Source organism: Aquarana catesbeiana, linkage group LG02 (assembly GCF_042186555.1).
Source record: "Aquarana catesbeiana isolate 2022-GZ linkage group LG02, ASM4218655v1, whole genome shotgun sequence".
Lineage (NCBI taxonomy): Eukaryota > Metazoa > Chordata > Amphibia > Anura > Ranidae > Aquarana > Aquarana catesbeiana.
This window is the reverse complement of record NC_133325.1, coordinates 724,882,494-724,894,737: the sequence shown is the minus strand read 5'-3', so window position 1 is coordinate 724,894,737 and position 12,244 is coordinate 724,882,494. Positions and strand designations below refer to the sequence as shown.

The window sequence follows — 12,244 nt, the reverse complement described above, 5'->3', positions numbered from 1 at the left end:
CAATTGCGCGGTCGTGCGACGCTGTACCCAAACAAAATTGACGTCCTTTTTCCCCCACAAATAGAGCTTTCTTTTGGTGGTATTTAATCACCTCTGCGGTTTTTATTTTTTGCGCTATAAACAAAAAAAGAGCGACAATTTTGAAAAAAACACAATATTTTATACTTTTTGCTATAATAAATATCCCAATTTAAAAAAAAAAAAAACAATTTTTTTCCTCAGTTTCGGCCGATACGTATTCTTCTACATATGTTTGGTAAAAAAATCGAAATAAGCGTATATTGATTGGTTTGCGCAAAAGTTATAGCGTCTACAAAATACGGGATAGATTTATGGCATTTAAAAAAAAAATTATTTATTTTTTTTTTTTACTACTAATGGCGGCTATCTGCGATTTTTTTTCATGATTGCGACATTATGGTGGACACTTCGGACACTTTTGACACATTTTTGGGACCATTCACATTTATACAGCGATCAATGCTATAAAATTGCATTGATTACTGTGTAAATGTGACAGGCAGGGAAGGGGTTAACCACTAGGGGGAGACAAGGGGTTAATTATGTTTCCTAGGGAATGATTCTAACTGTAGGGGGAGGGGACGCACAAGGGGATGAGACCGATCAGTGTTCCTCTGTACTGGGAACACAGATCGGTCTCCTCTCAACTGACAGGACGTGGATCTGTGTGTTTACACACACAGATCCATGGTCTTGCCCGGTTAACGGGCAATCGCGGGTGCCGGGCACACGCACCGAGTCCCGAACAACATGGCGGGCGTGCGCACGCGCCCCCGAGACGGCCGGGAAGCCCAGGAACTCATATGATGGCCACCCAGGATGGGAGATCCCATCTCAGGCCGTCATATGACTATGGCTGGGTAATGAAATGGTTAAAGCAGCCCCTTAAAAAAAAATTCTGTGCAGTTTCAACCAAATAATATTGTATCTCATCAATGTGATCGCTGGGTGACCCCACTTCACCTGCACTCACCAAATGTATTTGATCTCTTATACAAAGAGATGTCCAAATATGCACTGTACCATTCTCCAGGTTCCACTGCAGGCGTCACTAACCACTGGTCCCCTATGAGCATTCAGATGTTCACATCATCATATGAGGGGAGAGTGCCATAAGCAAAGATAAAAGAGAGCCTCCATTGTATAATATAATTTATTAGAATGAGAAAATAAGGTCCAATACACCAACATGTAGTTGTGGTGCCTCAGCACCAGAAGAAAGCATACATATAACCAGCCAGAAAGTGCCACTACACCAGTATCCCCAGTGTAAGCATGATTTCCAATGTGCAGAAGTGACATCAGCCAGAAGCTTGGCCCAGAAAGGTTACTCTCCTGCTTGAGGGTTTTATTCGTCATACTTGCTTCTCTTTAGGAACTGCACAGAAAAAGACCCTGATTTAAATAGACACCAAGTACCCCAGATGGGACTCAAACATAGCTGGCTTAGGAGGCTATTGCCTTATTTATTAGGCCACTGGGGCCTTTTAATAATGCTATAGAGGCTCACTTTTTTTCTTTGTTTATAGCACTCTCTCCTCAAATGATGGTGTGAGCATCTGAATACCCATAGGGAGACAGTGGTTAGTGACACCTGTTGTGGAAACTAGAATAATTGCCAAGGGGTGGTACAAAGCATATGTTGACCTTCTTATTTGTGAGTGCTGGTAAAGTGGGGGTCACCAGCACTTTTGGTTGTTCATATATGTTTTTATTTTTGTATATTGGATAGCACACATGCTGATTACTTTTTTTTAATGTATCCTAGGATGTATTAGAAAAAGGTTTAAAGAGTAGCTTCACTTTTGTTGAAAAAAAAAAAAAAAACAATCTACTCTGGGTGATCAATATACATTGCAAGTGTTTTAGCACACTTTGTTGCATATTCCTACCTGCTTCTGCTCTAAAGAAATAGCTGTTTATTTTCCCATGGGTTTTGCAGACTGATTCTAAATGAGAAGGTCTAGTTCCTTATAACTAGCCAATGCACTCTTAGTATTTAGTCTAGTGAGAAAAGCTGCAGTGTCTGCATCTCTTTAGAAGTATTTAACCCTTAAGAAGTATCTATTACATTTTTGTGGCAAATGATACAACAAAAGGCTAGTTTTACACGGGCAGGCTCCGTATTGCGCATCTGCCTTCTAAGCAGGGGATCGCTCTGCTGATCCCCTCTGATTAAGCGGACACAGCCCCCTGTTCTCTATGGGGATTTCAGATGGAAACTGACCACTTGTCTGTTTCCATCCGACTGTCCTCTGATGCGATCCGCCAGACGCATGGAAATGGATCCCCCATCTGTCTGTTTTTGGCAGACAGGATTGGATCGGATGCCGTCTTGTGTCAGCAGACACTTGTCAGCTGACATCCACTGCTCCATAGAAAGCTATGGATGATCCAATCAGGTCCACCTGAAAAATTGATTGGACAGCCCATGTGAAACCACATTAGTCCAGACTTTTGGGAAAAATCAGTGAGCCAATCACAGAAGCAGGAAAGGACATATGTACAATGGTGTACAGAATGCCTCCAAGTTGTTATATTGCATTGGATTTTACAGCACTGAAATGGGATGTTAATTTTTATTTTTGAATAACATTATATTACAATATGGCTTGTGTAGTAATTGTATATGCTAAATTATTTTTTAATTCCTATACTTTTTTTCCTAAAAAGTGGAGTTACTCTTTAATACACTTTGCTGTTTGCCTTAAATACATATCTCTGCTTGTGTTTGATTGCTAGTTTAAACATTTCATTGTATTCTCAGCACATACTCTAGCTGCTGTTCTTTTGCAGCAGTATGCTGCATCTCTATGTCTGTGGTGCAGGCAAGGCTTAGATTGCAAATCCCGAATAACAAATATAAATATAGGGAAAGACACACTGCTCAGTTTCTGTTTGCATTTGATTTAATATTTCACTTGAAGGTGAACAAACAGCAGGAGAGCTGCTGATGGTGGCAGACAGTGGAGAGTGCAGGAATGGATAGTCCTTTTGCTGTCAAGTTTCCATGCATCTGGGTGCTGTACACTCAGCACAATTCAGCCCAGGCTCTCCTCTGCTGCAATGCACCTCTGCTCATCCAGCTGAAAGCATCTGAGTGATTTACAAACTGAAATTAAGTAGATTGTCTATTTTCCAGCCCACTTGTCAGTACACTCAATTGATGTGAACGCTTTGAGCTGCTGCAGCACACTCAGTAATGACCGCATAATGTTAGGAAACTTTGAACATTTTCTCTAAAGCAACATAAACTTAATAGTTAAAAGTAAGCCAAAAATATAAGTTAACCCTCTATTTTAAATGGGATTTTTGGGAATAATATATTTATCTGTTTTGTTGCTACTTTCAGCCCAGGCTAAAGGAGACTTGCCAGAAACTGTCTATGTTGTTCTACAAAGTAATTACAGTATTGAAAAAAGTTCAATACTTATTTGTGCAGATCTTCACAAGACCGCAACTCCTGTTACCTTTAAAGAAAAAATCCTCTTTCATTTAAAAAAAAAAATATATACAACATGTATAATTGTTAAATAAATCATTTTAAATGAAATATTATTAACATATGTAATTACATTTAACCAATTTACTTTCTGAACCTGTCAAATAGCAATTCCTTTGGATATGGCAACTTTGAGGTGTTCCATACATCACAGAAATGTTGACTCAGGTTTTCCCCAGAGGTCTGCATTGAGATATGACAACATTTTTTGGCATCCTTGCAAGATAGTTTTTTGAATTTTTACTAAGATACTTCCTTAGGCTACAGTCACATGGGAGGTGGTTCTAAAAGTTACCTGCACATGTGTGCAAACAGCAGCATCTGTCAGCGGCGACTGTCAGATTTGTATTCAGTGCGAATCAATGACCAGTGGTGCTGCTGTTTACATGTAACTATTCATCTGAGCAGTTAAATGCAAATGGAGCCTCCAACCTACCCTGGACACAGACTATGTGAACCCCAGGTCAATATTTCTACAGAGTCTGTCTGCACACATACTGGTCACAGATAATAAGCTAGTTTGTATGTTGCCATAGCAGTGTTGTTGCACCCAGGAGCATGGTCAAGTTGCCTCTGATCACAATAATCTATGGACCCCAGGTCACCTGACTAAATGTAGCCAAAGATTTGCTTACTAAAGGATACAGACACCTCATTAGAGCTCTGAGATCTGCTCAGGTGGTTATAATGAAAGCAGACCCTTAGATTCCATACACACTATTCAATTTGCTGATTTTTGTCTTCAGATTTATCGAAACCATGTAGTGCAAGGGCCTGCCTGATTGCATACAAATTGAAACGCTTAAGGTTTGACCTCGTATTATATACAGGGCTGTCTTTACTGCGCGGCAAAAGGGGCAGCTGCCCAGGGCCTATTTATTGTTGGGGGGCCCAAAGCAGCTGCCCCTAGAGAACGCACTAGCTATACTTGCCCACTGTCAAAAATCAGAGCAGCGATTGGCACCGCATGGCACATCACTGATCACCGTACCACAGTGTAAGGGATTACTGCCCACTGTCGGAGCGATGTGCACTGACTGGATCTCCGCCCCTGTACTTCCCCCTACCTTGCTCGAGTCTCTCCCCCAGCTGTTTTGTGGGCACTCTCCTGAAGGGACACACGTGAGATGAAACCTCTTGGCTATTGATGTTTATGTGGGAGGGATCAGGATGTGCCTGACCACCTATGAGATCGCGCCCGCTGGGATGAGGGTGATGTGATAGCGAGCTGAGCAGAGGGAGCCGAGTCCTGAGCTAGTGTGTCCGGACTCTGAAGGTAAACTCATCTACAGTAGAAGTACATCATGGATTAGCTTGCAGGCACCTCTATGCTAAGTCTGATTAGTTACTGCAGCTTAGCATATAAGTGCTGCATGTTAGCTAACAATGGGAATAATGATATTCACTGCCTCCAGGTTAATGCTGCCCCCTGGTGTGTGCCCTCCTGACCCCTGCTGTGTGCCCTCCCACCCCCGTATTGTGTCCTCCTGACCCCTGTACTGTGTTTTCCCACTCCCGTACTCTTCCCTCCTGACCCCCCTGGTGTGTGCCCTCCCATCCCCGTACTGTGCCCTTCTGAGCCCTCCTGACCCCCGTACTGTGCCCTCCTGACCCCATAATGTGCCCTCCTGAGTCCCCTTACTGTGCCCTCCTGAGTCCCCTTACTGTGCCCTCCTGAGTCCCCTTACTGTGCCCTCCTGACCCCCGTACTGTGCCCTCCTGACCCCCATACTGTGCTCTTCTGACCCCCATACTGTGCCCTCTTGACCCCTGTACTGTGCCCTTCAATCCCCCAAACTCTTTTTTCCTGACCTCCCTGGTGTGCGCCCTCCCAGCCCCTATACTGTGCCTTCCCACCCCCTGTACTCTTCCCTCTTGACCCCGCTGTTGTGCGCACTCCTGACCCCCCTGTACATTGCTCTCACTTCCTGCACTGTACCCTACACTCTCTTGACCCCCTTTACTGTGCCATGCTGCCCCCCCACTGTTCCATCTTGGCCCCCTGTCCTCTGCCCTTGTGACACTTAGTGTTCTGCCCTACTGACCTCTGTACACTGTCCTGCATATTACTGACCTCTGCATACTGCCCTGCATACTACTGACCTCTGTACACTGTCTTGCATACTACTGACCTCTGTACACTTCCCTACATATTACTGACCTCTGTTCACTGCCCTACTATTACTGACCTCTGTACACTGCCCTGCATATTGCTGACCTCTGTACACTGGCCTACATACTACTGACCCCTGTAGACTGCCCCTGCATACTACTGACCCCTGTACACTGCCCTACATACTACTGACCTCCTGGGGGGTGGAGAGCGAAATTGCATTGGGGGGGCCAGAAAATGTTTGCCCAGGGTCCAATCAATAATAAAGACGGCCCTGATTATATGGTTTTGGTAAATCTCAAGACAAAAATCTGCAGAAAATCTAATAGTGTGTATTGGGCCTTACATTAAGGAAAGGGCATGGTGAAACATCTATTTTTTTACAACACAAAAGCTGAGAATCTGCAACAAAGTTTGCCAAAGTCCTGTTGTACATAGATTTATATCCTGAATATATAAATCTATAGTGTATCTCCAGTTAATATAGATCACCTACAGGGTATTGTGGTTTTCTCAACAAAACTGGAGTAAAGGTTTGTACACACTAAGAAAATCGGGTGATCATTTTCCTCCGAAGGAAAAGATCGTACAATTTTCTGATAGTGTGTACAAAACTTTCAAAAGCCGATCTGATCATCCAAATAAAAATTTCCGAAGGGACAAACTTCAAATTTGTTCTTGTATCGGAAGAGAACAAATGATTTTTGTTTAATGCGTACCGTTTTCGTACAAGACAAATCTGAGACTGCTCATGATCAGAAGCAATAAATAACAACAACAAAAAAAAGCCTTTGTTGTACGAGCATTTTCGTCCATTATTTCCTTCCTCTGTTTAGACTTGCTGTGAAACAATGAGGGAAATCGGACGTGTGTACCCCACTTTAGATTTTGTGTTTTTGGAAATGTTGGAAATGTTGTTTTCTTTATATCTGTAACTATTAAAGTGGTTGTAAACCCAGATGCTCTCTAGTTCTTGAGGTAGTGCAAACCACCAAAAATCAAACTATCTAACAGATGCTAGAATATAAATGTCAGAATTACTTTTTGTGGGTCAAACTGCGTCTTCTCCTCTCTACATAGCCCATTTTATTCATTTTCTTCTCCCTAGGCTATGAAGAGTGGAGAGGAGGAAAATCCACTGCCAATCCCAAACCCTGATCCACCCTAGTAGGTGTTGCTGCAGGGTATCTAGGAGCTGTACAAGACATAGTAAGTCATGAATAGACACAACTTATTTATTACAAAGAATAAGATTATGCTCACTGCGGAAGCAACACTGCAGAAAATAGATGAACCTGCAGAGGATTGCCATCATAAACCAAAAAGTTAATTTAACTGGAGGGATCTACGGGTATTTTCTCAATAATGAACTTTTTAGTAAAATAAATCAAGGGCACATATAATTCATAAGTTTGAATAGAGCAGATCTATTAGGATTTTGGGGATTTACAGCCTCTAAAAATTACACTTTTATATAAACTATGTAGCAATTAGGACATAAGCTCCCACCACCACTGCCACCATTTTTGACATACTGGGGTTGATTTACTAAAGGCAGCTAGACTATGCACTTTGCAAAGTGCAGTTGTACTCTGCAAGTGCATTTGCTCCAGAGCTAAAAAATCAGGTAAAGCTTCATTTTGCAAAGAATACCCAATCACATGCAAGAAAAATAAAAAAAAAAACAGCTCGCACATGATTGGATGACAGAGGTCAGCAGAGCTTCTACTCATTTACTAAGCTCAGGAGCAACTGCTTTTGCAAAGTGCAGAGTCTACTTGCCTTTAGTAAATCAACCCACTGTATCTGCCATTGTTAAGCACTGCAGCAATGTAGTCAATTCTATATTCTTAGTATTTATTACCTGTCTTGAGTGCGTGAGTGGATGTAAGCTCTTGAAACATCCATTGTGCTTAATGAGAAGTATCTATATCAATAAGCACAATGGGCTGTGTGAAAGTTGCTGGCACTATACAGTACAGAATGACAATAAAACAAGATTATACAATAGAGTCCTCGGAGTGTGTTAAAGCCAGCGGCTATTATCTCCACATAGTAGTAACCTGCAAAGACATGGACCATGTGTTTCCTGCTGACCTATAAAATGCTGCATGGACAATAGTAAAGAACATTTGAAAGGTTTTTCTGACAATTGACATGGTACATATTACAATGTTAATAGTTTCAAAGTGATCAGAAAAGTGGAACCTGGTGGATCAAATTAGCTTCTTGCTTCCTATATGTCTTGGATACTTCAACAGATAACTCCTTCTGCTATAATTCAGACTCTATCTATGTCCACCTGGGAGGTTTTGGTGTTTCCACACACACCTTTGCATTTTCCACAATATGAAATACATTTAAACATGCAACAGGTACAGCAAGAACCCTTCAACTTCACTGCAGCAGGTATGAATACCTTAACACTTAAATCTAAACCCAAAAACCAAGATATAATATATTCCAGCGTAACATTGCTTATATGTGATGGCTGTATTAGTCTTCCTTTTTCAGGCTTTTTCCCCCTTTATTTTCTTCTGATAATTCTATGAATAACCCACTTCCTGTCCCTTCTAGCTTACTTCTCTTCTGTATGTACTGAAGCAGTTATGGCTGTCACATAGGCTGGACTTCAAATAGCAAACATAAAAAAAGGAAAAACTCCCAGCTCAACTTACCAGCCAGTCTGCAACAAAGCAAATTGTCCTGTCTAACAGTTCATGTTAAAAATGGTTGTTTAGTTTGCACACATTTGCAAATACACGTGTAAGCTGCAGAGGCCGCGACATGGCAGCCCAGTATTATCTGCAGTCCTAACTCTATAAATTTTGAAAGCCTCCATAGTAGGAGCACATATATAATAATGGATAGATTGAGGGCAGCCTTTAAGGAGCCCACCCCTCTTTAAAGGTGCAGGGGTGCACTGGACACCCCGCATATAACACAATGGCAAGAAAGATGTCCAGTGCGCCCCTCATCAAATAGTTGTTGTTTGTTTGTACCGTTGGACTTCAAATATGTCTGTCTGTGCTCTTCTTCATTACATGGTAGTTAATGAAAATACTTTACACAAAAAGATAACATTGTTTTTGCTGTCTTTTCAGCTCATGGGAAGTGACATAGATATTACATTTCTGACAGGATCAACAGGTATTTTCTGTACTTGCTAAAAATATTCTTAGCTTGAAAAATGTAAATAAATTAAGCCACCATACCTTTCTGTTTTGGGATTTAGATAAACTTTAAGCACACTTTAGTGCAAAGATCACCAGATTTCTATATAAACAAATGTTCAGGTGGCTCAACTTTTCAGCATCAACAAAAAAAAAAAACCACATAAGCTTTACTTATGCTTTAAAAAAAAGTTCTTAGGAGTACTGTTCCTTACTGCCTTTGTACTGATTGCAGAGAGAACAATAATTGCAATTACAGAATCCAAACGCATTGCCATCTGTTGGTGAAACGAGGTATTGCTAAGCAAGATGATAATATACAGTATTTATTTTTGATACGAAATCTGGTATTCCTACGCAATATGGTAATACATTTATGTGGAAGGCAATGTGAAATTATTCTTCATCCTCTATGAACATCAAACATCAGAATGGAGAGATTTAGCCATTGTTTCATAGGGGCTGGAGGAGATTGAGGATCCCTCCATACTTCTAAAGAAAAGAATTTCAACCCATCTCTGGCAAATAACCCTTATCCATTTCTCCTTGCCACCACACTAACACCAATTGGCATTTTTTTTCTAACTGTATGGTAAGAAAACTTTCCCACAAAGTTTCCTTACCCATTTGCCACCACCAAATCACCACGTCTGTCGCAGGCACCACTTTTTGGAGAGGGAACCAGTGATGCAGTGCTGCAGTCTGTGTTCATGTCAACTGGTCCTCTTGTCATGACATCATCATGCTGTGCAGTCCTGTGGAGCCTAAGAGGACCCCACTACTGGACATCCAATAGTAAGATTCCACATCACCCAGGCGGTGACATTGGCAACCAAAGAATGATGTCCCCATACTGCAGTATGGAAAAGAGAAAACTTGGGACCTAGTGTGTTTTGGTTGTGCCAAGTATGTTTTAGTTTTTTTTTTTTTTTTGGGGGGGGGGGGTTATTGTTTGCTGGCAAAAGTAGTTGCTTGTCTGGAGCAGAGCTTTAAATTTAATATCAGTGCATAGGTACTGTACAAAAACTCACAATATCAAATTTGGTGTCAAAACATTATATACAATTTGTAATTAAAACCAAAATGGTGGCTTTTGCCTAATGGCAAATGACCACTCTCCATTCTCCATGCTACTGACAATAAAACAAACAAGTCGAGTTTTGCATTAAACACCACTGACCAAAACCTGACTGCAGGGCTGCATTATCTACACACAGCAGGATGGGTTTCTAAGCCAGAAAGCTCAGCTGCTTATTATAGAGGTTAAATTTTATAGCTACAGGTACCAATAGTTCCAGGAAAGTCTCCATTACCCTTTCTGCTTGCCCGGATCCCTGCAGAGAGCCGCAAAGGTCTCTCATTCAGCTTTTGACTGTGAAAGTCTTGCAGAGTTCTCAGTGACTCCCTCAGTACACAGAAGGAACAGTTGGGGAGGTGCGGACTCCGCTTAGCCTCACATTCTGCCAGGGAGCACTGCAGATAATTGCACAGTTGGTATTCTGAGCACTGCACACACATAGAGAATCTTCTCATCCTTAATACTCAGTCTTTCACCTTCTTTTCAGTAAATCTTGCAAAATCATTTTAACAATACAGCTAGCCTCGTTGTATAAATGCAAAGCAGCACAAGTCCTGTCTTACAAAGCAAGATATCTTAGCACGGCTGTCCTGTTCTAGCGTGAAAATCAGCACCCCTCTAATTTATTGGGAACACTCTTTCACCCGTATAGTACTTGAATCTGTAATGCATGAGTAAAATACAAGACTATTTCTTCAGAACGGAGGTGTCCCTTAAATCAAAAAGAGTTCTGCATAGATCTGCTTAATAAACTGAATCAGTGTATCAATTTTATGGACATTTACTACCTTGAATGCCTATTATAAGAAATACAATGGTGGGCGGTATTAAGTGTTAAACAGATCAATACCATCTGGGGGGGGGGGGGTGCTCACATAAGTGCTGTGCTCTTTCAATAGAATACAATGCAGTCTCTTCACCAAAACTTCTATAGACTTGCTTACTACAAATAATTTGTTGACACAAACAGTGCACATGACCATTAAAAAATGCTTAGCATCAGCAAAAGTTACACTGTATTCCTTAAAAAGTCATGTGTAAAGTACAACAGCCCACATCAACCAACCAAAAATTGTCTTTCATTGTGTTGATTGCTCTGAAATGATGAAACGTGACATCTGATTGGTTGGCTATTGCACTTTGCAGATCACAACTACCTTGTTAACCGTTATAAACATAATGCATTCTGCACAAGTGTTTTAAATATCCAAATCCTTTCCAAAAACCTGCCTTTGTTTAAGCAGTTATAAAAGGTAGCAGGTCATGTATACAGCAAACTAAAAACAATTTTAATAAGAAAGTGTTTTTTTTTTTGTTTTTTTATCAATGCCTGGGGTTATTAAAGTTGCTCTCATAGAATACAGTGACAATAACGTAACCTCAGGTGCATCCAGATAAATCACACACTTGTCTGGTTTGAAACTTACCTTCTCTGATGGTATTGCTTTCACAAGTCTGTCACTTCCATTATTTACGCAGAAATGCATGCAACTTTCACACAAGACCTTTTTGGCTTAAGGGACAAAATGACAGCCCCAGCGAGTTCAGGACTTCGAAAAGGAGATCAGCAAAAGAGGTTTTCTTGCCAGTATCTGTCCAGTGGAATTCAAATCCTTTCTTCGGTGCAGAATTGTGACCCGTTATCTGTATTACTATTAATGCGGAGAGCACAAGCCATTGAATACAAATAGAGCCATGCAGCAGCTTTGCCTGTGTCTGTGATAGGACGCCGGGTCCTACTGCCTCTTGGCTCTCATAGAATTGCAAAGCAGTACAAAGCCAAGCATCTCTTTTTTTTGTCTGAAGGGGGTAGGGAGAGTGTTGTATTGAATAGGGATGCTCACATGTTACAAGGAATGCACAATCCCTGTTCAATAATGCAGCTCACAATCATTGTGTGTATAAATGTATATTCATCTGCAAATATGTACATTTTATTTTATGCATCATTTCCCTTATGTCATTCAGCAAAAAAAGCTTATGTATTTTTTTTTATTTTTTCATCTTGTGGCAGGAATATGTATTTTATATTAGTGGGAATAAAAATAGTCTTCATAAGAACTTTCTATGGTACACATCTTACAAAGAGAAGTTTGCAGCTAGCTTTAATTAGAGAAATCAGCAGGATGCTTCTGATATAATTTCTTTATTGCGGTTAATAAAATAAACACAATGCTGGCCTTAGATCTGTTAGAGTTTCTTACACATTGCATTTGGATTTTAGTGAGTAATGCAGAGATGTGTATGAAAAGTGATCAGTCATTAATTAGTTTTCATTACACCTAACTAAAGAACGCTGGTATATTATTTAAGATGGCCTGGGCTTTGTGCTTTCAGGCTCATTTTGTTTGAAACTC

At 40.8% G+C, this 12,244-nt stretch overlaps 1 protein-coding gene across 1 annotated transcript in view; it reads right to left on the bottom strand.

Annotated features, from left to right (window-relative positions):
- ROBO1 (roundabout guidance receptor 1) overlaps window positions 1-11,629 on the bottom strand; it is a 1,646,584-nt gene extending 1,634,955 nt beyond the window's left edge. Inside the window, exon 1 of the mRNA XM_073617022.1 lies at window positions 11,315-11,629. The gene's annotated coding sequence lies outside the window, so the exon portion shown is untranslated. The remainder of the gene's footprint in view (window positions 1-11,314) is intronic.
- Between the last annotated feature and the right edge of the window lie 615 nt (window positions 11,630-12,244).